The sequence below is a fragment of the Theropithecus gelada genome, chromosome 9 (assembly GCF_003255815.1).
Source record: "Theropithecus gelada isolate Dixy chromosome 9, Tgel_1.0, whole genome shotgun sequence".
NCBI classification, from domain to species: Eukaryota; Metazoa; Chordata; class Mammalia; order Primates; family Cercopithecidae; genus Theropithecus; species Theropithecus gelada.
Genome location: NC_037677.1, coordinates 3,444,223 through 3,468,745, shown reverse-complemented (window position 1 = coordinate 3,468,745; position 24,523 = coordinate 3,444,223).

The following is a 24,523-nucleotide window of genomic DNA, read 5'->3' as shown; positions in this document are numbered from 1 at the left end:
CAAACCCTAATATGTCCTAAAATTGGAAGAGTAAGGTGCCTGCAAAGATTCTGGTCTTGGGAGGATGATGTTTGCCTGCACGGCTTGTGTAAGATGATGCTATTCAGGGAGATAGAGAAGCACATTGGCCCTTCTCTTTGTATTGCTTGCATAGAATCCAAGCTTTGCATAGGAGAAAGTCACCCATGGACAGAACCCACACAAGGTAGGACAGAGGTGGACTAAGGTGGGCTAAGGTGTGCTTATACCAAAACAATTATGCAATTCTACTCAATTATTTCTTTAAAAACTTTCATCTTCCTTTACTTCCCTGAATACACACATAGTTTACTATGACGTGCATATTCCTGAATAAATATCATTTCCTTTTGGAGAACCTCCCTCTGCTTGTTATTTAGGTTGACGCTTTCTCAGGTACCACAAGGACTGAATCACTTTTCTTCTCTTCCAAAACTATCCTTTCTTTGTCCTGCATTCAAATTGAGGCAGACAACACAAAGGAAAGTGCTTGGGCTTGTCAAATTTCAGAATCATGATGTGCCTAAGTCTGGCTCTATGGCATTCTTTTTTTTTTTTTTTCTATAGCTACTGTTTAATGATTTTGTTTCCTATTAAAAACAAATCTAGGGAAATATAAAAATATTTTTATGTAATAATGTGTATTATCAAGACAAAAGATCTGACAGGCGCGGTGGCTCACGTCTATAATCCCAGCACTTTGGGAGGCTGAGACGGGTGGATCACCTGAGGTCAGGAGTTAGAGGCCAGCCTGACCAACACAGTGAAACACCGTCTTTACTAAAAATGCAAAAATTAGCCAGGCGTGGTGGCACATCCCTGTAATCCCAGCTATTTGGAAGGCTGAGACAGGAGACTCACTTGAAAAGGCGGAGGTTGCAGTGAGCCGAGATCATGTCATTGCACTCAAGCCTGGGCAAGAAGAGCAAAACTCTCAAAAAAAGAAGAAGAAAAAGAAAAGAAAAAAGACAGAAGATCTGACTTATTCAACTGTGGGAATAAAAAATCAAAAACAGGCTCTATAGGTTAATGAGAGTTAAATGCTTACTTATTTTTCTCTATCTTTGGAATTTAATAATATTACACAGTAACTTGGCATTTTACATTTCAAAACAGCTTACAGTATATTTTAATTCATTAACACAGAGCAGAATTTTAGAAAAATGTATTATGAATTATAAACTGTGATAGTTCTTTTTTTAATCATAAAACAAACCATATTTTCAAGTTTGGAAAATGCTCAGACCTCTTTTCTAAAGAATACAAATGGACATGATATTATGAATAATAATCCCTAATATTTTACTCCCAAATCTCTTTACCAAAGGCAGTTTTGGAATGGTCCTAATTTCTTGAGCTGTATGATCTTCATAATTCAGAGCAGAAGAAAAGTCCAGAGAAAATGATGTTTGCTCTTCTATTGGAGGTTTATCTGTGATACTATTTTTTGCAATTATGATATCTCTTAATGTTTTATTTATTGTTTCCCAGGGTGTCTTTATAAAAGGACACATTGAAGAGTTCAGGTTTAACTGCTGTGATTTCATAACTGCTCATCAGCTATGTGGGAAATACAGTTGCAGGTTTCTGGTCTGTTATCTCTGCTTATGAAAGTTGACAGAACTGGGCAGAGAAAGTTTTTTTTTTTTTTTTTTTTCCAAAATTAACCAGTAAGGAACCGTCTCCTGTTTCATAACATGCCCTTCGCCACTCCTCGATTAAATCACATCTCAAATTCACAGGAAGATATTGAGATGTAAGAATATGATAATCCTTTCGTTCTATTCAACTGGTGTCTTTCTTGTCCACACAGATAATAGAATTTTTCAAAAATGTCCCCAACTTGTACCAAATGCTGCTCTGCTGCTCCACTGAAAGCAAAGCGCCCCTCCCTTCTGGTACAGTTCTGTCATAAAGGAGGTAGTTGCCTTTCCTTTTCAACTCACTGGAAGCTAATGCCTCTCACCCTTTCACTCAGTCCACGTTTCAGGATAAAATTTCCACGTCAAGAAAATCATTTCTTTGCAAATTTGGTTAACCCATGATGGGTTTTAAAACTTCCTTCAGGTGTAAAAGAAGACGAACATATATAATCAAATGAAAGAACTGGAAGACTGTTTTTATTGTACTTTCTCAACCAATCCTTAGTGCAACACTGTCAAAAAAAAGGGAATCGTAATACATGTTGGCATGGTAACAAAAATACTAAGCACTCTGGAAGAGAAAATGCTTGGAAAAATCAAAGATTGGAGTATAACATTAGGATGGCTTGAAGATGATGTGTATACACACATATATATCTATGCATATATATTTCTCTTATTAAAACTTTTTTATAACAGCCTTAAATAAAATCAATATTACATTGAATTTAATAAAAAATAAATATTCTTTATTCTAAAATTGTGATTTCCGTAGCTTTAAAATTTTGTGTATTTATTTATTTTTTAAATAATTTTAACTTTTATTTTAGATTCGTAGGGCACAGGTGCAGGTTTATTACCTGGATATATTGCAGGATGCTGAGGCTTGAGGTACAACTGATCTCATCACTCAGGTATTGAGTGTAGTATGTGATAGTTAGTTTCTTTTTTTAAAAAAAAAACCCTTTCTCCCTTCCCTTTCACTCCCTCTAGAAACTCACAGTTTCTATTGTTGCTATCTTTATGTGCATGACTACCCAATGTTTAGCTCCCAGTTACCAGTGAGAACAAGGATATGGATTTCTGTTCCTGTGTTAATTCTCTTAGGATAAAGAACTTCAGCTGTATTCATGTTGCTGCAAAGGACATGATTTCCTTCTTTTTCATGGCTGTGTAGTATTCCATGGTGTATATGTACCACATTTTTCTTTATCCAGTCCACTGTTGATGCGCACCTTGGTTTATTCCATGGCTTTGCTATTGTGAATAGTGCTGCAATGAACATGTGAGTGTGGGTGTCTTCTGCTAAAATGATTTATTTTCTTTTGGATATATACCCCATAATGGAATTGCTGGGTCAAGTGGTAGTCGAAGTTTTGTGAGACATCTCTAACCCGCTTTCCACAGTGGCTGAACTACTTTACATTTCCCCCAACAGTGTATCAGCTGTTCCCTTTTCTCCATAGCCTTGCCCATATCTGTTGGTTTTTGACTTTTTAATAACAGTCACTCTGACTGGTGTGAGATGGTGTCTCATTGTAGTTTGATTTGCATTTCTCTGATGATTAATAATGATGGACATTTTTTCATGTTTGTTGGTCACTTGTATGTCTTCTTTTGAGAAGTGTCTGTTCATATCTTTGGCCCATTTTTAATAGGGTTATTTGGTTTTTGCTTGTTCAACTATTTAAGTTCCATGTAGATGATGGATATTAGACCCTTGTTGAATGAATAATTTGTAAATATTTTATCCCATTCTGGAAGCTGTCTGTTCACTCTTTTGATAGTTTCTTTTGCTGTGCAGAAGACCTTTAGTTTAATTAGATCCCTCTTGTTATTTTTTGCTTTTGTTGCAACTGAATTGAGAACTTAGTCATAAATTATTTTCCAAAGGCAATATCCAGAATGTTGTTTTCTTCTAGAATTTTTTTAGTTTGAGGTCTTACATTTAAATCTTTAATCCATCTTCAGTTAATTTTTGTCTATGGTAAAAAGTAGGGGTCCATATAGCTAGCCAGCTATCTCAACACAATTTATTGAACAGGAAGTTCTTTCTCCTTTGCTTATTTTTGTCAACTTTATTAAAAACAAGATAGCTGTAGGTGTACAGCTTTATTTGTGGGTTCTCTATTCTGTTCGATTTGTCTACGTGTCTGTTTTTGTACCAGTACCATGCTGTTATGTTTACTGTAGCCTTATAGTATGGTTTGAAGTCAGGTAATGTAAAAACTCTCATATTGTTTCTTTTTCCTTTTCTTTCCTTTTTTTTTTTTTTTTTTGCTTGGAATTGCTTTGGCTATTTGGGCTCTTTTGTTGTTGTTGTTCCAAGTGAAGATTAGCATAGCTGTTTCTAGTTCTGTAAAAAGTGACATTGGTAGTTTGACAGGAATGCTATTGAATGTGTACATTGCTTTGGGTAGTATGGCCATTTTCATATTAGTTCTTCCCATCCATGAGCATGGTGTGTTTTTCCATTTGTTCGTGTCACCTATGATTTATTTCTGCAGTGTTTTGTAATTCCCCTTGTAGAGACATTTACCTCCTTGGTTAGATGCACACCTAGATTTTTGGTGTGTGTGTGTGTGTGTGTGTGTGTGTGTGGCTATTGTAAATGAGATTGTGTTCTTGATTTGGCTTTCAGTTGAATGTCATTGGTGTATAGAAATGCTACTGATTTTTGTACATTGATTTTGTATCTTAAATTTTATTGAAGTAATTTATCAGTTGCAGAAGTCTTGGTGGAGTCTTTAGTGTTTCTTAGGTATAGAATCATGTTGTCCACAAAGAGAGATTTACTTATGTTCCTTTTTGGATGCCTTTTATTTCTTTGTCTTACCTGATTGCTCTGGCTAGTACTTCCAGTACTATGTTAAATAGGAGTGGTGAGAAAGGGTATCCTTGTCTTATTCAAGTTCTTAAGGGGAATGCTTCCACTTCTTGCCCATTCAGTGTGATGTTGGCTGTGGGTTTGTCATAGGTAGCTCTTATTTTGAGGTTTGTTCCTTCAATGCCTAGTTAGTTTAGTATTTTTAGAATGAAGGGATGTTGAAGTTTATCAAAAGTTTTTTCCATGTCTATTGAGATGATTATATGGTTTTAGTTTTTAATTCTGTTTATGTGGTGAATCACACTTATTGATTTGTATGTATTAGGCAAAACTTGCATCTCAGAAATGAAGTTTACTTGGTCATGGTGAATTAACTTTTTGATGTGCTGTTGGATTTGGTTTTCTAGTATTTTGTTGAGTATTTTTGTGTCTTTATTCATTAGGGATATTGGCCTGTAGTTTTCTTTTTGTTGTGTCTTTGCTAGGTTTTGTTATCAGGTTGATGCTGTTTTATAGAAGGAGGTAGGCAGGAGTCTCTCCTCCTCATTTTTGAAATAGTTTCAGTAAAATTAGTACCAGCTCTTCTTTGTATGTCTAATAGAATTTAATTGTGAGTCCATGTGGTCCAGGTCTTTTTTTTTTTTTTTTTTTTTTTGGTTGGTAGTTGTTTTTTTAATTAATGATTCAGTTTTGTAACTCAATATTGGTCTGTTCAGGTTTTCAATTTCTTCCTGATTCAAGCTTGGAAGATTATGTGTTTCCAGGAATTCATCCATTTCTTCTAGATTTTCTAGTTTTTGTGCATAGAGGGATCTATAATAGTCTCTGAGGATCTTTTGTATTTCTGTAGGATTGATTGTAATGTCATCTTTCTTGTTTCTGATCGTGCTTATTTGAATCTCATTTTTTCTTTTTAATTTAGCTAGCCGTCTATCAACCTTGTTTATCCTTGCAAAAACACCAATTTTTGGTTTCATTGATTCTTTATATGGCTTTGGGGTCTCAATTTCATTCATTTCTGCTCTGGTTTTCATTATTTCATTTCTTTTGCTAGCTTTGGGGTTAGTTTGTTCTCATTTTTCTAGTTCCTCTAGATGTGATGTTAGATCATTAGTTTGAGATGTGTCTAACTTTTTAAGGTATGTGTTTAGCACTATAAACTTTCCTCTTAATACTGTTTTTGCTGCATACCATAGCTTTTAATATGCTATGTCTCTGTATTCATTTATTTCAATGATTCCTTTTACTTCTACCTTAATTTCATTGTTTACCCAGAAGTCATTCAGGAGCAAGTTGCTTAATTTCCCTGTAATTACAGTTTTGAGAGATCTACTTGGTACTGATTTCTATTTTTATTCCACTGTGATCCATGAGTGTGGTTGATATGATTTCTGTTTTTTTGTTTTGTTTTGTTGTGTTCTTTTTTTTTTTTTTTTTTTAGTTTATTGAGACTTCCTTTGCAGTCAAGCTTGTGGTTTGATCGATTTTGGATTATGTTCCATGTACAGATGAGAATAATGTATATTCTGTGTTTGATGGGTAGAATATTCTGTAGATACCTATTAGGCACAATTGGTCAAGTGTCAAATTTGAGTCCAGAATACCTTTGTTAGTTTGTTAGTTTTTTGTCTTAATAATCTATCTAATGCTGTCAGTGGAATGTTGAAGTACCTCACTATTACTGTGTGGCTGTGTAAGTCTTTTTGTAGATCCAGAAGTACTTGTTTTATGAATCTGGGTACTCTAATGTTGGATACTCTAGGTACTCTAATGTTGCATATATATTTAGAATAGTTGAGTCTTCTTATTGAATTGAACAATGTATCATTATGTAATGCCATTCTTTGTCCTTTATAACTATGGTTTTGCTTAAAGTCTGTTTTGTGTGATATAATATTTTTGTGTGTGTGTTCCATTTTTGGGGTAGATTTTTCTCTAACCCTTTACTTTGAGCCTATCAGAGTCATTACACGTGATGTGGGTCTCTCGAAGAAAGCAGATAGATGCATCTTGGTTTTAGTTTTAGTTTTAGTTTTTTTTTTTTTTTTTTTTTTTTTTTTTTATTCTAACTTACTACTCTGTGCCTTTTAAGCAGGGCATTTGGACCATTTACATTCAAAGTTAATGTTGATATGTGAGGTTTTGATCCCATTGTGAAGTTGTTAGCTGATTGCTTTGTACTTTCTATTGTGTGGTTGCTTTATGAGGTTGGTAAGCTCTGTACTTAAGTATATTTTTGTGGTAGCAGGTATTGTTCTTTCATTTCCATGTTTAGAACTCCCTTAAGGGTCTCTTGGAAGGCTGGTCTAGTGGTAATCAATTCCCTTAGCACTTGCTTTTCTGGAAAATATTTTATTTCTTCTTCACTTATGAAGTTTAGTTTGGCAGGATATAAAATTCTTGGTTGGAATTTATTTTCTTTAAGAATGCTGACAATAGGCCTCCAATCTCTCCTGGTTTGTAAGGTTTCTGCTGAGAAGTCCTCTGTTAGACTATTAGGATTCCCTTTGTACATGATCTGACCTTTTTTTCTAGCTGCCTTTAACAACTTTTCCTTTAATATTAATCTTGGACAATCCAGTGACTATATGCTCTGGTGGATGTTCATTTTGTATAACATATTGCAGGTGTTCTCTGTATTTCTCATATCTGGATGTCTATCTCTTTAGCAAGATTATGGAAAGTTTTTTGAATTATTTCCTTAAATATGTTCTTCAGTTGTTTATATTTTCTCCTTCTTTCTCAGGAATGCCAATAAAAAGCAGATTTGGTGGCTTAACATAATCCCACATATTTTCAAAGGCTTTGTTCATCTTTTTAAAGTCATCTTTCTTTATTTTTGTCTGACCAAGTTAGTTCAAAAGACCAGTCTTCAAGTTCTGAAATTCTTTCTTTTACTTGGTCTATTCTATTGATAAAGCTGTCAATTGTGTTTTTAAATTCTTTAAGTGGGTTTTTCAATTCTAGAATCTCTGATGGATTTCTTTTAAGATGTTTATCTCTGCCTTCATTTCCTCAGTGGCTTTAGAAGTTTCTCTGCATTGATTTTCAACTTTGTCTTAGATCTCATTGAGCTCCCTTGAAATCCATGCCTAGAATTTTTTATCTATTACTTCTTAGTTTCCATGTTGGTTAACAACTGCTGAAGAGCTAGTGTGATCCTTTGGTGGTGTAACTACATTTAGATTTTTATGTTGCCAGAATTCTTGTGCTGGTTTCTTCTATCTAGAGATGCCGGCACTGTTGAGTTTTGTAATTATATTCATGTGAGTAGAATTTTTTCTTTATCTTTCTTTCTCTAAAATATATATAGTTTCCCTTTTCCTTTTCCCCCTACCCCTACTCCAGGGGATGTGACTGTAGAGCATGGGGTAGGGTCTTTTGACTTTACTCCTGTAGCCTTAGGCAATTCTGTCAGCAGATTTTATATTGTACTGTGCTCTTTGGCCTATAAGCCACTTGATGGTGTTTATAGGTAAGAATCACTTGAGCCAACATGGCTGGGTATATACTTTATCCTTGTTTACTGGGAGAAGCTCTTTTTTGACTTAGGCAATGGGTTTGTTGGCTGCATTCTGGTCTGAACTAACCCCAGGGCTGGAGACCAAGATGGGTGAGGCCAGACCAGGAGAGTCCACCTCCAGATTTCCCATAGGCAGGCATAAGCACCAACACTGAAGGATAATTCAGTGGGTGACCATCACGTGCCCAGAGGTGTGTCTAGGCATGGAGCTTCGAAATATCCTTGGCTCCAAGTTCTCTGCATGGAGATCTGGGGCTTCCAAATGCCTAATCCTGGAGAGTCAGTGCTCCAGAGACCTGGAGATCTGCCTGGGTCTGGAGTGGAAAGGGTCCACCTGCACCAGGATCTCTGCCTTGGAAAGGTGGAGTGGCTCAGTCTGCTGTTTCAGGGGACAGGGTGCTCTGAATACCCAGAGATCTGCTTTGATCAGCCAGATGCTGTTGCAGGGACTGTTTGACCACATTCTCCTCCACAGGTTCTGGGGTGTCCTTCACAACTCCACTGGATTCTCATTTTCCTTCTTGAATTAAAGCTCTCAGAATTCATCTCAATGCACTGCCTCTCTATTTCCAAGTGGCTGAGACATGCTAGAAGCCTCTATTCTACCATCTTGGAGAAAGAAAAAAAAAAAAAACCCAGCTTTTAAATTTTGACTGCTTCTCTCAGTAATCTAATTTCCCAGGAACTTATTGTGCTTTTATCATTGGCTTCTAACTCATCCAGGTTATTACTGTAATTCCATTCACACTGGCAAGCAGCTGGCCCTGACTTTGCATTTTCTATTTTATTCTCACGTTTATTAATCTTGTCTTGGTCTCTTGCTCCTCTCCTCACCCAAACCACATGGAATCAAACAAACCCTCATCTTTAAAAAGCCGTGCTGAAGGCAGGCCAGCAACCACACTCCCCCAGAAGCTTTTAGTTGGGTTGCTAACCTTAAGTAATATATTTTGGTGAACTATTTCTATTCTTTACCTCAGATTTCCACCACATTTCCCTAAATATAACACTAATGTACAGTTGAACTAGTCTTCCAATACCATCTTGAGGCCAAGTCCAATATATCAACAAGATGAGGGGATATTTAAGCCAAGTGAATTTACATATTTCTTGTGTGAGCATTCGCCAGATGCTTAGAAGAAAACTGACCCAAGAATGGAGGTAAATTTTTACAAGACATGCTACTCCACAGTTACAAAAATCAGAAGATAGCAGACTTCCTGAATGAATCAAATCAAAAGCAGTGCCAAACCCATAGAATCAGATGTGGAAAGAATCCTAACAGTCATGGATTTTCAACCAATTTCAGGTTATTAATTCTAGAGCATGCTTTAAAAAGTGATTTAACAAATGCAGTTGACGTGTTTGCCTTGACATGCAAAAATGTATGTGATATATTAAAGTTGAAGTAAGATTTATATACAATGAAATGTACAGATCTTAAATGTGTAAGTCTATGTGCTTTAATAAATATATACCCCCATAACCAGCAACCCAATCAAGACGGAAGCATTTCTATCACCCCAGAAACTCCTCCCTGGGGTTCATTCCAGTAAATTCTCAACCCTTACTGGCAACAACTATATTAATTTATATCATCATGAAATCATACTAAATGTTTCCATTTGTGTTCAGCTTCTTAGATCAACACATTTTTGTGACTCATTCATGTTTCTGCATTTGTCAGCAACTCACTTTTTTAAATTTCTGAAAAGTGTTCTACTGTACAATTATAGCTTATCCATTTTTCTGTTGATAAAAATTTGAATTCTTAAATTGGGCTATTACAAATAAGAATGCTATACACCTTCTTGCACAAGTATTTCTGTGGACATATGTTTTCATTTCTCTTGGGTAAATACCTAGAAACGACATGACTGGGCCATAGAATGGGCATGTGTTTAGTTTCCTAAGACACCGCAGGTTTTCTGAAGTGGTGGGACCATTTTATCTTCTCACCATTCATGTGTGAAAGGTCCTACAAACTCATCATTCATTACTTGATATTATCAGTATTATTTAACTTTAGGAAGGCTTTCACTCATTGTTTTTTCACTGTTTTCTTTGATAACTAATAATGTGGAACATCTTTTTATGTGCTGCTGTTGTTTTTGTTATTTCTCTTCCATTTACTGTAGGTGCTTTTGTGCCTGTCTAGAAAATATTTACTCATGCTGATGTTATAAAGTTCTCTCACGTTTTCTCCCAGGAGCATTAGGGTTTTAGCTCTTATGTTTTCTCAGTGGTAAGAGGTAAGGTCTGAGCTCATCTTCCTCTATGATTGAGTTTTTTCTGTTCCTCAGCACTGTTTGGTGAAAGACTTTCCTCTCCATGTTGAAATGTCAAGGTCCCTTTGTGATGGGTCCATACTAGAATTTCTACTATGTAACAAAAATCCATTTTTGATCCTTATGCCAATACCATACTGTGTTGATTACTGTAGCTTCACAAGTCCTGAATTCAGGTAGTTTGAATCTTCAAAATTTGTTCTTCAACCAAATATGTTGTTAAATTCAAAAGAACAATGATCATTTTGGTATAAAGAAATAATATATAAAAAGAAGCATATATAAATGTATACATTAATATAAATGTAGGGCAAAGCAAGAAGCCATAAGCAATGATATTCTTTGGAGATAGGTACTGTTATTTCAATAAAGAGTCTTGCACTTTGGATTTTATGTCCTTAGTAGAAAATATAGCATTTAATTATTTAAATTCACTCATGAATTAGTTGCATTAAAAATGTTTATGGTAAAATCATAAAATTTAAAAAATATTCAACCGTATTTTAAAATTTTTAAAAGTGCTTTTCTCCAAACTAATGTATCAGTTTTTCATTGACAGATGAGTTGATTGATAGAAAGAGGATGGAAATTCATATGTGTGAATGCTTAGTCTGCATCAATGCTTATAAATTTGTTCTTTCAGCAAGAAGATATATATGCTTGGCTCAAAAGGGCTATTTAACATGTTCAAGGTCACACATTCAGTAGGTGATATAGGTGAGATATGCCTCTGACATTCCAAAGTTCACTCTTTTTCTTTCTTTCTTTTTTATTTTTTTTGAGTCAGAGTCTCACTCTGTTGCCCAGGCTGGAGTGCTGTGACACGATCTCGGCTCACTGCAAGCTCTGCCTCCCGGGTTCACGGCATTCTCCTGCCTCGGCCTCCCAAGTAGCTGGGATGACAGACACCCGCCACCACGCCCAGCTAGTTTTTTGTATTTTTTAGTAGAGACGGGGTTTCACCATGTTAGCCGGGATGGTCTCGATCTCCTGACCTTGTGATCTGCCTGCCTCGACCTCCCAAAGTGCCAGGATTACATATGTGAGCCACCACACCCGGCCCACTCCTTTAAAAAAAAAGAAAAAAAACAGCCTGGGCATGGTGGCTAATGCCTGTAATCCCAACACTTTGGGAGACCAAGGCAGGTGGATCATGAGGTCAAGAGATTGAGACCATCCTGGCCAACATGGCGAAACTCCGTCTCTACTAAAAATATCAAAATTGGCTGGGCGTGGTGGCAGGTGCCTGTAATCCCAGCTACTCTCGAGGTTGAGGCAGGAGAATCACTTGAACCAGAGAGGCGGAGGTTGCAGTGGGCCAAGATTGTGCCACTGCACTCCAGCCTGGCAAGAGAGACTCTGTCAAAAAACAAACAAACAAAAGACAAAAACAAAAACAACAACAAAAAACTATTCCCTCTTTAATTTTTTTTTTTTAATTATCTGTGTAGGTTCATAGGAATTAAGAAAGAAAATACTGCTGCTTCTTTCTGCACATCCTAGATGACTAATGCCAATGGCAAGGACTGTTAGAGGTTCCTCGAAGGACGACCTTCTCCACATTCACGGAGAAGAACAGATCTGAAGTGAGCTTCACCTGCCTGTGGGGAGGGCAGTAGCCCATCTTCTGATCCCACCTACTTCCATGTTTTCAGCAGCAAATCCAGGTTTCCTTATTAACAAATCTGCCCAAACTTATTAAACATTAGTCAGCCTCTTTAAACAGTGAAGAAAAGTTTTTAGCATTCTGGGAAAAGACCTGAATTTAGCTTCCAAAACCTGAGTTGGAGAATTTTCAGGATGAGATGATATAGCCACTGTGATGGTCTCATAAGTAAGACACTGGAAGGCCACAGGCTGGGTCAGATGTTTCCAGATGAAAAAGAACATCTGACCCAGTCTGTGGCTTTCCATGGACCAAATACCCAGGGAACTGTCACACGTATCAAATATTTCATGAATCAACTTTCCCAAAAGCTACATAGCGAAACTTCCCCTGTCATCTCAGAAGCTCAGAGCACCCTTTATTCACAAAATAGAAGCAGTCACATAAGGACTTCCTCAATTTTCCATGACTGACTGCACTATCCTGCCAGCCTGTACCCTTGCCTTTCGATAAAGAGAGAAGAGGCCAGGACTCGCTGTGGTGGGGAGGTCACCATTCCTCATTGAATCAGGTGATTTCTTCCAAGAAAGTTTCCCTTAGGCTGGATAAAGAAAATGTGGTACATATACACCATGGAATACTATGCAGCCACAAAAAGGATTAGATCATATCCTTTGCAGGGACATGGATGGAGCTGGAAACCATCGTTCTCGGCAAACTAACACAGGAACAGAAAACCAAATACTGCATGTTCTCACTCATAAGTGGGAGCCGAAAAAAGTGAGAACACATGGACACAGGGAGGGGAACAACACACACTGGGGCCTGTCAGGTGATGGGGTTGGGGAAGGGAGAGCACTGAGAAAAATGGCTAATGTATGTTTGGCTTAATACCTAGGTGATGTGTTGATAGGTGTGGCAAACCACCATGGCACACGTTTACCTGTGTAACAAACCTGCACATACTGCACATGTATCACAGCACTTAAAAAAAAAAAGCAATGATTTTCTGCCTTTCCAGAAGATAGGATCATCCGTATAGCTTACATGCTTGGGATGTGTGTCCCCTTAAAGCACAATCCCCCGTTGATCCCACTCCCTTCGAACCATCATGCCGTCTTCTGCTGCCCTTCTTGTAAGTGTTGGCACTCTTGTCTCTACTGTTCACCTTTTTCTCTCTCAATGCCGATCCATCACCCCTTTGTCCATACCCACCATTGTGTTTCCTCTTAGCCACATCACCACGGCTTCAAGTCCCGCCTGTCCCTCAGCAAAATCCATGTTCATCCCTCTCAGGTGCACAGTCTCACAAGATGGTGCAGACCCGCTGCCCTGGGTTTTAGCTTTAATTTTGGTTTTAATTCTCACCTTAGATTGTAAACTTCTTGAGAACAGGATTTGAGCCTTCTATTTTTCTAAGACTCCCAAAGACTTGCATTTTTATATCCCCATATTGCTAACCTTCATAGTGTGTTTAAAATAAAAGCTTCCTATGTTTTGATTAAAATAGGTATAAATATGAATGTTCTTTCCAAAAGAAAAACTTTCCTTAAGCATGTGGGATTGTCTTGAAGATCATACAGCAGTGATTTATGAAAAATGACTTTGGATATGAAAAGCCATGGACCTTTTCCCATTGTTCCTAAATTTTATAATGTCTGCCTTGAACCTGAAGCATTTGGGATGACCAAACAGATCCTGCCCTACTTACTTACTTGGAATCCCACCGGGGTGGTTTTATCTGATCAGCCCCTCCAGACAGCAAATCTTGATTACAATTGCTCCTTGGCTTCTTACCTAGATCATATTCCTCTCTTTAAAAATATCAGAAGCTGCTTTTGCTGTTAATTTATGGTTTTATGAGATTAACAGAAAGGATTTGTTTGAATTTACTAATCCCATGTTACGTGATGGACCATAAGTTGTTTACAATTATTATGCATTTACACATATTTAACAATTAAATACTATGCTGTGTAAGCCTAATAGTACTACACAATTCACACTGCCATGCCGGTGGGATTCAGGCTCAGGCGTGGCTGCAGAAAATGCTTATATCTTAATTCCATTGGTTCCTCCTCCTTCCTCATTCTATTTTTGCGTCTTCCTCTGGTCCTTTTCTGTGCCATTTTTTCTAGAATTATTCCTCATTTCATGGTCTTTATGGCCATTGCAGAGACTTCTCTGATATGCTATGAATATTTATGTCCCTTCTAAAATTCATGTTAAAACATAATCCCCAGGCAACAGTACGGAAGATATGGCCTTTGAGAGGTAATGGAGTCCTGAAGGCCCCACCCTTGAGAATGGGATTAGCCTACTTATAAAAGGGCTTGACCCAGGGAGTTCTCCTCCTTTTACCTTCCACCTTTTCCATGAGAGGTCATAGAATTTTTACCCTTTGTAGGACAGACTCATAGGGCACCAAATGCCAGGACCTTGATCTTGGACTTACCAGCCACCAGAACTGTGAGAAATGAATTTCTATTCTTTATGAACTGTTCAGTCTCAGGTCTTCTGTTAATTGGAGCACAAATGGGCTAAGACTTTCTCATTGCTTTTCTGTCCTTAGGTCTTTATGTTTCAGACAAAGTCAGGTTCCAGAAATTGGGGGTCAAGAGCATCTCAGGTTACATTTGCTTGAAGATACATGTTATTTTGTCCTATACAATTCTTTAACTTAAAAATGTGAATTATTTGTTAACATTTAAACAGTAGGATATTCTATGCTACATAAAGATTTTTTTTTCTCTTAAAAGAACAGAGACTCTAGCGTTTCCACAGAACAACAGTTGACAACATTGTCAGAGCAGCTCTGGTCTCTCTGGAGGCCTGGAGTCCCAGGCTGGCTCCCATTTTTACTAGCACAACACCCAGCTGTGATTTTATTTTTTATTTACCTCCTGATCACCCAGGCACTTGAATTTCTGAATTCTGGCTTCTGCAAAGTTTTCTGATCCGACTGCTGCTGCACTCAGGGCTTATTAAGCCATGAATCCGTGAACAAGGTGAGGATGCTTTTTCTCTATGTTCCAGTTCTATTCCTAGTTGTCCTGTAAACTCCTCGAACATAGAAATTGTTACTTTTTCATCACGTGCACCACAAAATGGCTTCTTCGTTTTCCATCATTAGTTGAGTATAGTTTCAAGTATCCCAAGAAAGGAAGGTTTCTGGAGCCCGTCTTAGCTTTGGGCAGGAAGAGACCATCTTCCAGGCAGGCAGAGAGCTGCTGGGAACACCTTGCCTGCCGTCCGGGTTATGTCTGTGGTACGCTATGGCTTGTGCCCGAGAGGTTGCAGCCACCTGGGGTTTTAGGTTCGTGTTCTAAGTGTGTCTGTGAGTGAGAAATACATGTTGTATTTACTTCCAATAAAATTACCTTGTAGATTCTACCAGGCAATGGCTCTCTTTCTTTCTCTTACCATATTTGGTTCCACAGGAGGTAATGAAACCTCATATGTTTTTGCTCAGGCTATGTTGTTAGTCACGATGGCTTCCTGCTATCCATGCTATACTCTTCTAGCCTGAATTACAATAGTGTGGTGAACTATTCAGAGTGTTGACAAAAGAAAAAAATTAAAATTATCCTTTCTGTGAAAAAAGGTTGAATTTCCTTTGAATTCATCAGACATGAAATTTTGACGGAGGTTGCAGTGAGTCAAGAATGCACCACTGCACTCCAGCCTGGGCGACAAGAGTGAAACTCTGTCTCAGAAGAAAACAAAACAAATAAACAAAAAAAAATTTAACTGCCCCAACCCTTGTTTATTTCAAGGACGTGTCTGTGGATGTTATGTGTCGTTCAGCTTCAGAATTTGGAATTTTCCATTTTTGGCACTAAAATAATATCCTTTTCCCATAGAAAACACAAGTATTTTTTAGTTTTAAATATGACGATTTAATTATGCACAACCTGAAAACCAGTTTTCATCAGGTTAAGCTCTAATGGCTGTGACTAAAGTTGGTAGCCAGCATCCTTTACCGCTTCTGAAACATTGGTGTGAGAGAAGGAGGCTTAAACTGTGTAATGGGAAAGAATTATAGACTATTGTCATATAATCAGCAAATATGCCTGTGAATATTTAACCTGCAGACAGCAAAGCCCTGTGAGAAAAATACTATCACCCTTGGTAATAAATCCTATTACTGGAATGGCGTCAATCTGCCAGTTCATTAATAACTCCATAAAAAGCATGTTCCTTCTGTAAACATTCCAGATGGATGTTACAGAAGAATATCAGGTTGAGTCAACAGAAGTGTTGTAAAAAGACTAAATAGCATATGCTAATTCCCCTTCTCTCTTCTAAAAGGCAGACTAATCAGGGGACTGGCAGTTTTCCTTCACTTTTCTTTTCTTTTCTTTCTTTCTTTTATTTTTATTATTATTATTATTTTTGAGACAGAGTCTCACTCTGTCGTAAGTGCAGGGGCGTGATCTTGGCTCCACCTCCCGGGTCCCAGCAATTCTCCTGCCTCAGCCTCCCTAGTAGCTGGGACTACAGGTGCGCACAACCACACCCAGCCAATTTTTTGTATTTTTAGTAGAGATGAGATTTCACCGTGTGAGCCAGAATGGTCTCTATCTCCTGACCTCGTGATCCGCCCGCCTCGGCCTCCCAGCTTCCTCCACTTTTCTAGTGAGTTCCTGCGCTGTCCAGGTCCACTCAGCCAAGAGCATAAATAGAACTTAAAAATACTAAAGAAACAAACAAGCAAATAAAAACCTATTCAGCACTAAATGCATTCTCATCCACTCCGCCCCCTACTCCCTAAGTTGTAATCACTAAATAAATTCTGACAAATCGCGCTTTAACAACCAAAGGGTTTCTCCATAGCACAGCTATCAGTTGTTACACAGTGCAGCAAGCTTGCAGCTATAACCCAGGAGGGGAATGCCAGAAACTTACCTGAACACCTAGACAGAAGCTCAGAAGGTTGGCAGAAATTTGCACTCCACGAATTGACTCAGCGGTTATACTTGAAACTGGGTGTGAAATAGAATTCCACAACTGAAAGGTACTTCTAGTATTAGCTGATCCGATGGTTCTTAACTTTGTTTTTGCCTCCAGAAAAACCCCTTCTTCAAGTGAGTTCAATTTTCAAAACAGATAAAAGCAAGGTGGCTTGAATGAAAAGGCCGGAAGCGGGGCAGAGAGGGCCACCCCTTTTGCTCCTCCTCTCACCTGGACAGGGTGTTCCATCATTCTTTCTTTTTTTTTTTTTTTTGAGACGGAGTCTCGCTCTGTCGCCCAGGCTGGAGTGCAGTGGCCGGATCTCAGCTCACTGCAAGCTCCGCCTCCCGGGTTCACGCCATTCTCCGGCCTCAGCCTCCCGAGTAGCTGGGACTACAGGCGCCCGCCACCTCGCCCGGGTAGTTTTTGTATTTCTTAGTAGAGACAGGGTTTCACCGTGTTAGCCAGGATGGTCTCGATCTCCTGACCTCGTGATCCGCCCATCTCGGCCTCCCAAAGTGCTGGGATTACAGGCTTGAGCCACCGCGCCCGGCCTCCATGATTCTTTCTAAAGGCTTTGTGAAGCACAATTTTTAGGTGACTGCACAGGGCAATTGCGTTTTACAGTCATAGTAACAAGGTTACCAGAAAGAAAAAGACTTTCTGCAGTGTGTTTTTTTTCAGGCTAAACTTTTGCTTAAGAAGATTTTAAAATCATCAGTTCAGTAACAGGTAACCTTGAACATACCTTATTGGAAGAAGTTGAAACTGAAAGTAGTGAAACAACCCACTTCCTGGCTGGGCGCGGCGGCTCACGCCTGTAATCCCAACATTTTGGGAGATCGAGGCAGGCAGATCACCTGAGGTCAGGAGTTCGAGACCAGCCTGGCCAACATGGTGAAACCCCGTCTCTACTAAAAATACAAAAATTAGCTGGCTGCAGTGGCATGCTCCTGTAATCCCAGCTACTCGGGAAGCTGAAGTTGGAGAATCACTTGAACCCAGGAGGCAGAGGTTGCAGTGAGCTGAAATCACGCCACTGCACCCCAGCCTGGGCAACAGAGCCTGACTCCATCTCAAAAAAAAAGAAAAAGAAAGAAAGAAAGAAAAAAGAAAAACAAGCCACCTCCTCACTGAGGTTACCTGTAGCTCTGCCCAATTGTAATATGTAGACAGGTATGTTTAAAAGTTGGGTCAATGCTGCTGTTAGCACACAGATACAGAGAAGCACCCTATAGATCAGAAAATGTTACTGCTTGTCCTGAGTCTGTCAGCAATGAGGGGTGTGAGCCTTTCCCTTGGGTTATTTAGCCTTTCCCTTCGGTTATTTAGCCTTTCCCTTCTCTCTTTTCTCACGATTTGTTCTCTGACCACAAAAATGAACACATGTGCATTGTTATTAACTTGAAATTATAAATGGATATAAGGAAAATGAAAAGAACAATGCTGTTAATATTTTGGTGTGTTTTTCTTCATTCATGAAAGTTTACATGCATGTGTGCATACGTGTATATTTACACAAAGTTGGGACTTCTGTAATATTGTTATCTTGTCATATGTTTTACTGAATATAAAAATATGAAACCTGCATTTCCATGTCATTAAGCATCCTCTGAAAACACAATTTTAATACATTTCAGTAGTAAGATAGAATCTCAAACAGTTGACATGCCCTAAATGATTAAATCATTGTCTTATTTGGGGTAACTAAGAAATTTTTCTTTCATAGCATTTATTTCTATACATTCTGTAGAAAACATCCTCATAAATAAACTTTGTGCACTCTTTGTTAATTTCTTCTGAAGGCACACCTAGAATCATTACATTAGTGTGAAAGACATAACCATGTTTAATACTATATATTCATATTGCCAAATTACCCTGGAAAATCCTTAATATAGCACTATAATTTCCTTTTAAGTCTTTCCTTTTAAAATAATTTAATAGAGCACTGCTCTATTAGTTTAATTTAATTTTGGGTGATTAATCCGGGTTGGCTTTTTATCATATCTTTATCAGCGGCTTGCACTTCTTTGGTTAATTGTTTTCCTGACCTTATCCCCATTTTTCTAATGGATTATTTTACTTTTTTGTTTTCACTAAGGAAGCTCATTTTAAGTTAATTATTTTTATGTTAACCCTTTAAGTTTCAACTACTGAAGCTTTAACATGGTGATAGTCACATCAGTCTTGCCTTTCTCACAGGGATTGCATGGACCAAATGAGAAAAGTACATTAAAATGCCACATAAACACCATCATATAAAACTATTAAGTAAAAATAATCCAAAAGCATTAATCATGTCATAATAGTACTAACAGTTGCTACTTATTGAGTGAGTTCTATAGATATAGTGGTGCTATGTGTTATACATACACTAGCTATTTAAGAACTCTGTAAAATAGGAATTATATTCTCAGTGTCTAGATGAGGAAACAGGATGAGCAAGAATAGATAAATTACCGATAGTTATACAACTAGCACGTTGTGGAGCCAGGATTTAAATCTAGGAGTCATTGTCTTCAGTGCCTGTATTTTTACTCACTGTTGTAATAAACCCAACCACAAGCTCCTTAACAACACTCTAGGACCTCCACAGGAAGGGCCTTCCAAAGAAGCCCACAGGAACCATTACAACCATATCTTTGGGTCCTGATCACCAAGCTTCATCTAATAATCCAACCCCTCTTCTCTCCCTTCTCTCCTCCACGAAAATGAAAATTCTGCAGTAAGGCTAAAACAGAAAAAAATAGGCAGCAGGGGATGGGGTAAACAGACGTATCTAATAATAATATTATATCCTGAATAGTCATGGCCAGTCATGTAATAACTGAACAGTCCTGAGAGAGTTGCTGGAATTATTTTTGTTTTGTACCAGGCATAAAAATATATATAAAATCCACAGGGAAGAAAAGACTTCATCGTCTATGAGACATCTCTGAGCTCGGAGGGTTTTAATATTTTCCCCACCATTGAAATCAAGCCCTGAAAGGCCTCCAACAGCCAAAAAGATAGGCTCCAGATGTGCAGAATCCCGGGAGCCGTGCGAATCTCCTGGTTCCCAAGCCCAGGTTCTGCAGAGAGGGGCCCTCGGCCATTCCAGGGAAGTGAAAATTAGAGCCACAACTGACGTGTTCAAATTACACTGTCTCGTGGTTTCTCCTTGTTTCCTTCTATGGTCATGAGAAGGCAGGATGCAGAGGCTGAACACCCATGGTCCAAACGCTGTGTTTCAGAGATGATTGTTTAGATTGCATCTATTCGAGGGAGTGAATACAAGTTTGGAATTCTATCTTAGTCTTTGTACTTATACTGCCTTTAATGAGAAGGTTAAAGATTTCATGTTAAAGTATCACTCAGTGAGATGGGTATAGAAGTCTGTCTTACAGACAGACTCAGAGAAGGCAAATGACTTGAGCCCTGGCAGGAGGTGAGGGATGTGGAGGTGCCTGAGTTAACCTGGAAGCTGGAACAGAGTCCTGGGCCTCATTTTGGTCCTTGGGCTCCATGGCTGGAGCTGGGACTGAGCCCTGGGCCTCATTCGAGTCCTTGGTTCCGTGGTTGAATCAAGACATGAAAGACAGGAAAAGAATTGCTCAATTTTCAGCAACCGGCAAGTCTTGGTCATTGCGTGTAAATTTCGATTTTGTAAATCTAAATTCTGTAAATCAATGCCATTTTAAATAAGCTTCAGAAATGCCCTTTCATATTCATTCACTGGTTCATCAAAACTTTATTAAGCACCTGCAATGTACCAGGTCCTCATACTTTCCATGATTCTGTTTGCAAATTTAGAAATGTAAAAATCCTCAAGTATTCATATGGGTTGTCTAGAACTCTCCTAGAAACTTCTTCTAAAGAAATGTCAGCAATGCACCTGAAAATTGATTACAAGGTTCAAAGCACTATTTATTTTACAATAAAAATATTACTTAAAAATAAATAACATCACACGCTCTAAATTACCAAGTTATTTAATTGCTACCATGTTAAATGAAATCAGTGACTCGTTGACTAAATTGCTAACCTTTGAACTAGTAGGGTGTCACTGATAGCAGAGAATTTGTCAATTTTGTGTTCTTTTGAGCCTGTGGAGAATGGGGCCATAGTGAATTATTCTCCCTAGAGACAAAAGTAGTATTGACTTTACTGAGAAATATTTGTATATGTTCCTTTAATTCTTATAAATTGCGACTATTTTTCTCAATTTGATTTTTACTTCTTTCTTGACCAGGGACATCTGTGTTTCTAAAGAACCCTAAATTTTTATATAGACCATCCCTCATTTAGAAACACAACCCAACATCAATAAAATAAATGCCAATTTGTTTCAATATTGTGTTTTCATTTTATTTTACCAATTGGCAAAGATAACACACATTTCTCATAAAATACTTTGGTGCAAAAAAATTATAGAAATCTCTGCATTACATTTAAGATTTTTCAGGATTTAATTTCTTTCAGGATTAAAGAAAGGAAATAAAATATAAATTGCAACTATTTTTGCTCTTATCATTTTACTAGGGGAACAAAATACTGTTTTGTAAAAACATCCGAGAAAGTTCCACTTAGTGAAATTCGCACTAAAGTTGATACATCTTAGTTGAAGCTATAATAGCTGTTTACAATTATTCTGTAGAACATCTTCAAAGCCTCTTTGGAAGGCCCGTTTTGAGACTTTTTTACTTTTTAATTTTTTACTCTTATTTTTAAAAGGTTTTTTTAGAATTTGACACTAAGGGCTGGAGTAAAATTTTCAGATATTTTTTAACCAACATTTTCTTGGGGGAAAAAACTCATAACATGATTAATCTTCATACGCCGATACCTGGGCTTGACATTCGTTTTACTCAGAGCAAATCAGATTTCTGCTGCAAGAGCCTCTCCTGGACGTCCCACCCCGTCTCTGAGAGTCCCTGGTTTAGGAGCAGGCATTGCCCTTTCTCCCAGCATCTGAACTCTGCTCTTTTCCTGCTGTGCCTGGAAACCCGGAGTCTTCGAGTCTTCAGTCCCTTCTTGCGCTGCTAGGGACCTCACAGACCATCTCACTTTCCTGCATGCCTCCTGCAGCCGGAACCATCCAAACCTTTTTATTCTAGGAAAATTTCATTTTGCCCCGTAAGTGCAAGGAACTCTCCACAGACACAGACATGCAAATGTATATAAACACACACATACACACACAGGTATATACATGTGCACATATACAAACACATTCATGCTCTTTCACACATAGGTATACACACATGCACACCCACATAGACACAGGTATACGGGCACATACTTGTGCATGCATGCACACACCCATGTACACATCCATGCCCCCCCCACACAGCACACACATGTGCACACACATACAGGCACACATGTGCACACAGCTAATACTGCACAGAAAACCTCTCCCACATCTAGTATTTTACCAGAAGAAATATTTTCTGGGCTCTCTGATTTGAAATTCAGAATTCTGTCAATACAGAAACAATATAATAAATAAGGAGTTCTGCAAAGCTACCTGGGGCAAATGCTGCTTTGAGACATGTTAGAACACTTAGTGAATAGGTTCCACTACTTTCCTCTGCATCAAAACCCTCAACAGTGGACTCCAGGTCTTAGCAACATCATGACCATTGGTCTTACTCTGTGTAAGAATTAATCTCAATATAAAGAAGACTTTAGGTACAGTGGGTACCAGATTCAGATGGTTACTTTTGAAAAGGCTGTTTTCTGCTTTGGTATGTGTTAGAAATCTTACTCCTGACCGATGAGAAGTAGACAGGGCTTCAGCTCACGTCCCACTCAAATCACACTCCATCCCAATTCTAAAATGAGTGCCTCAGTCAGGTAGCTGCACCCATCTGACCCTCGTTTTCTCAACTCTGAAATGGGAACAACATGGAAATGTGCATGGCAGGATAATCTCTCTGAAAGGCTGCCAAGAGATACAATGCCCCTAAGAGGGAGAGACTGTTCTCAAAGTGCTTCTGCCTGTGTGCTTCCAGGCTGCTGTACACGCAATCTGTGTTCTACTGTAACACACCTCTCTGCTAAAAAGACACGAAGGAGTTATAGTCTGTACAGACCATCACGTATGAATAAGTCAGGTGTTGTGAAGACACCAACGCTGGATTTAACTTTGCCACTCATTAACCCATCTCCTTAGCTGGACCCCCGTGTGTCCTGGAGAGTCCCCCAAACCATCCATTGAGATGCCCAGCTGACTCACAGCATTTACTCACCTTTACCATTTACAGAGAGTGTTATTATTGTTAATAGGACGATAGCTATTTGGATAGCAAGGTGGAAGTAGCTACATGCCCAGATCACAGAGAGCAAGGTCCACTACGCAATAATAGCTTTTCCAGTACAGGTAACCTAGACCGAAGGCTGCACCCATTGAGATCTTGGGGGATGACTTCGTAGTTCTCTAAAAGGGTGATGGCATACAAATCTTTGGTTTGCTAAGATTTCCGGGGGTTGGGGGGGGGTGGGCAAAGAATTACAAATCACAGTGACATCTCCCACTTGCAATTCAAGAAACAATGTCAGCGTGCAAGCAAAGTGATGATGAATTTCACAGCAGCTGCCTCTGCAGCCCTCAGATTGAACCTCCTCAGGACTCCAGAGGTTGGAGGAGTAGCCTCACTCCCCAAAGCATTCAGTATACCCATTCTGTGGTTGCTGCTTTAAAACAACTAAAAGGAGGGGGCAAGTAACACAACTGTGTGTAATAATAGCAGCCAGAATTTATCGATTGCATACCCTGTGTCAAGCCCTGTGGTAAATTCATTTCAGACATAAATATTTACCATTACAAAGGCTCCAGAAATATTTTTACCTGCATTTCATGGATGAAAAAGCTGAGAGTGGAGTTTAGAGAAATAAATTCCAAATATCTGTTTATGAACACAGATTTATCTAGCTGCGATGCTCAGGTGATTTTATTCTTATGACAAATGGTAAGCCATTATTTGAATTTTCAAATGATTTCTTTAATTAGGCATCTATTTATTTGCTTCCTTTTGCTTATTTTTTTCCCTGTGGATCTGAATTTCTTCCTTACTGGTCCGGACTGGGGCCATGGGCAATCTTAGTAAGGAAGATCTTTCTCCTGTCCTGAGTTCTGCAGGCCGGCTAGGGTGGGGGGCTTTCCTTCTCGTACCTGGGGAAGGCTGTCTAAAGCCACTCCTGCTAGGAGGACAATGAGTCAGGAGAGAGAAGGAAGCCACAGAAATGCCATGATGGTCTTCTCTCTGCCTGTCTCTCTTTTCCTTCCTTCCTCCCACCCTCACCCCCAAATATATAACTAAAATCAGTGGGAACTGCTAGAATATTTCTGCATGGTAGTAATGCAATAATGCATTATATTTTTAAGTATTAAAGGTTCATACCCTTTAGACCAGAATTTCTACTTCATTTTAAGACAACCACAAATCAAAGCAGGCAAAGAAATACATTCAAGAAATCATCATGACATTGCTTACAAGAACACTAACCGTGAATGCAACATGCGTGCCCAATAATCAGGGTATTGTTAAATCATTGCCTTGCATCCCTGCATCAGTAAATTTGCCACCATTAAAATAGTTCTAAGAGTAATGTCTATTGATGTGGGAAAATATTTTTGCTTACTAAAAGAAAGCTTGAAAACTGAGTGAATAAAGTAAT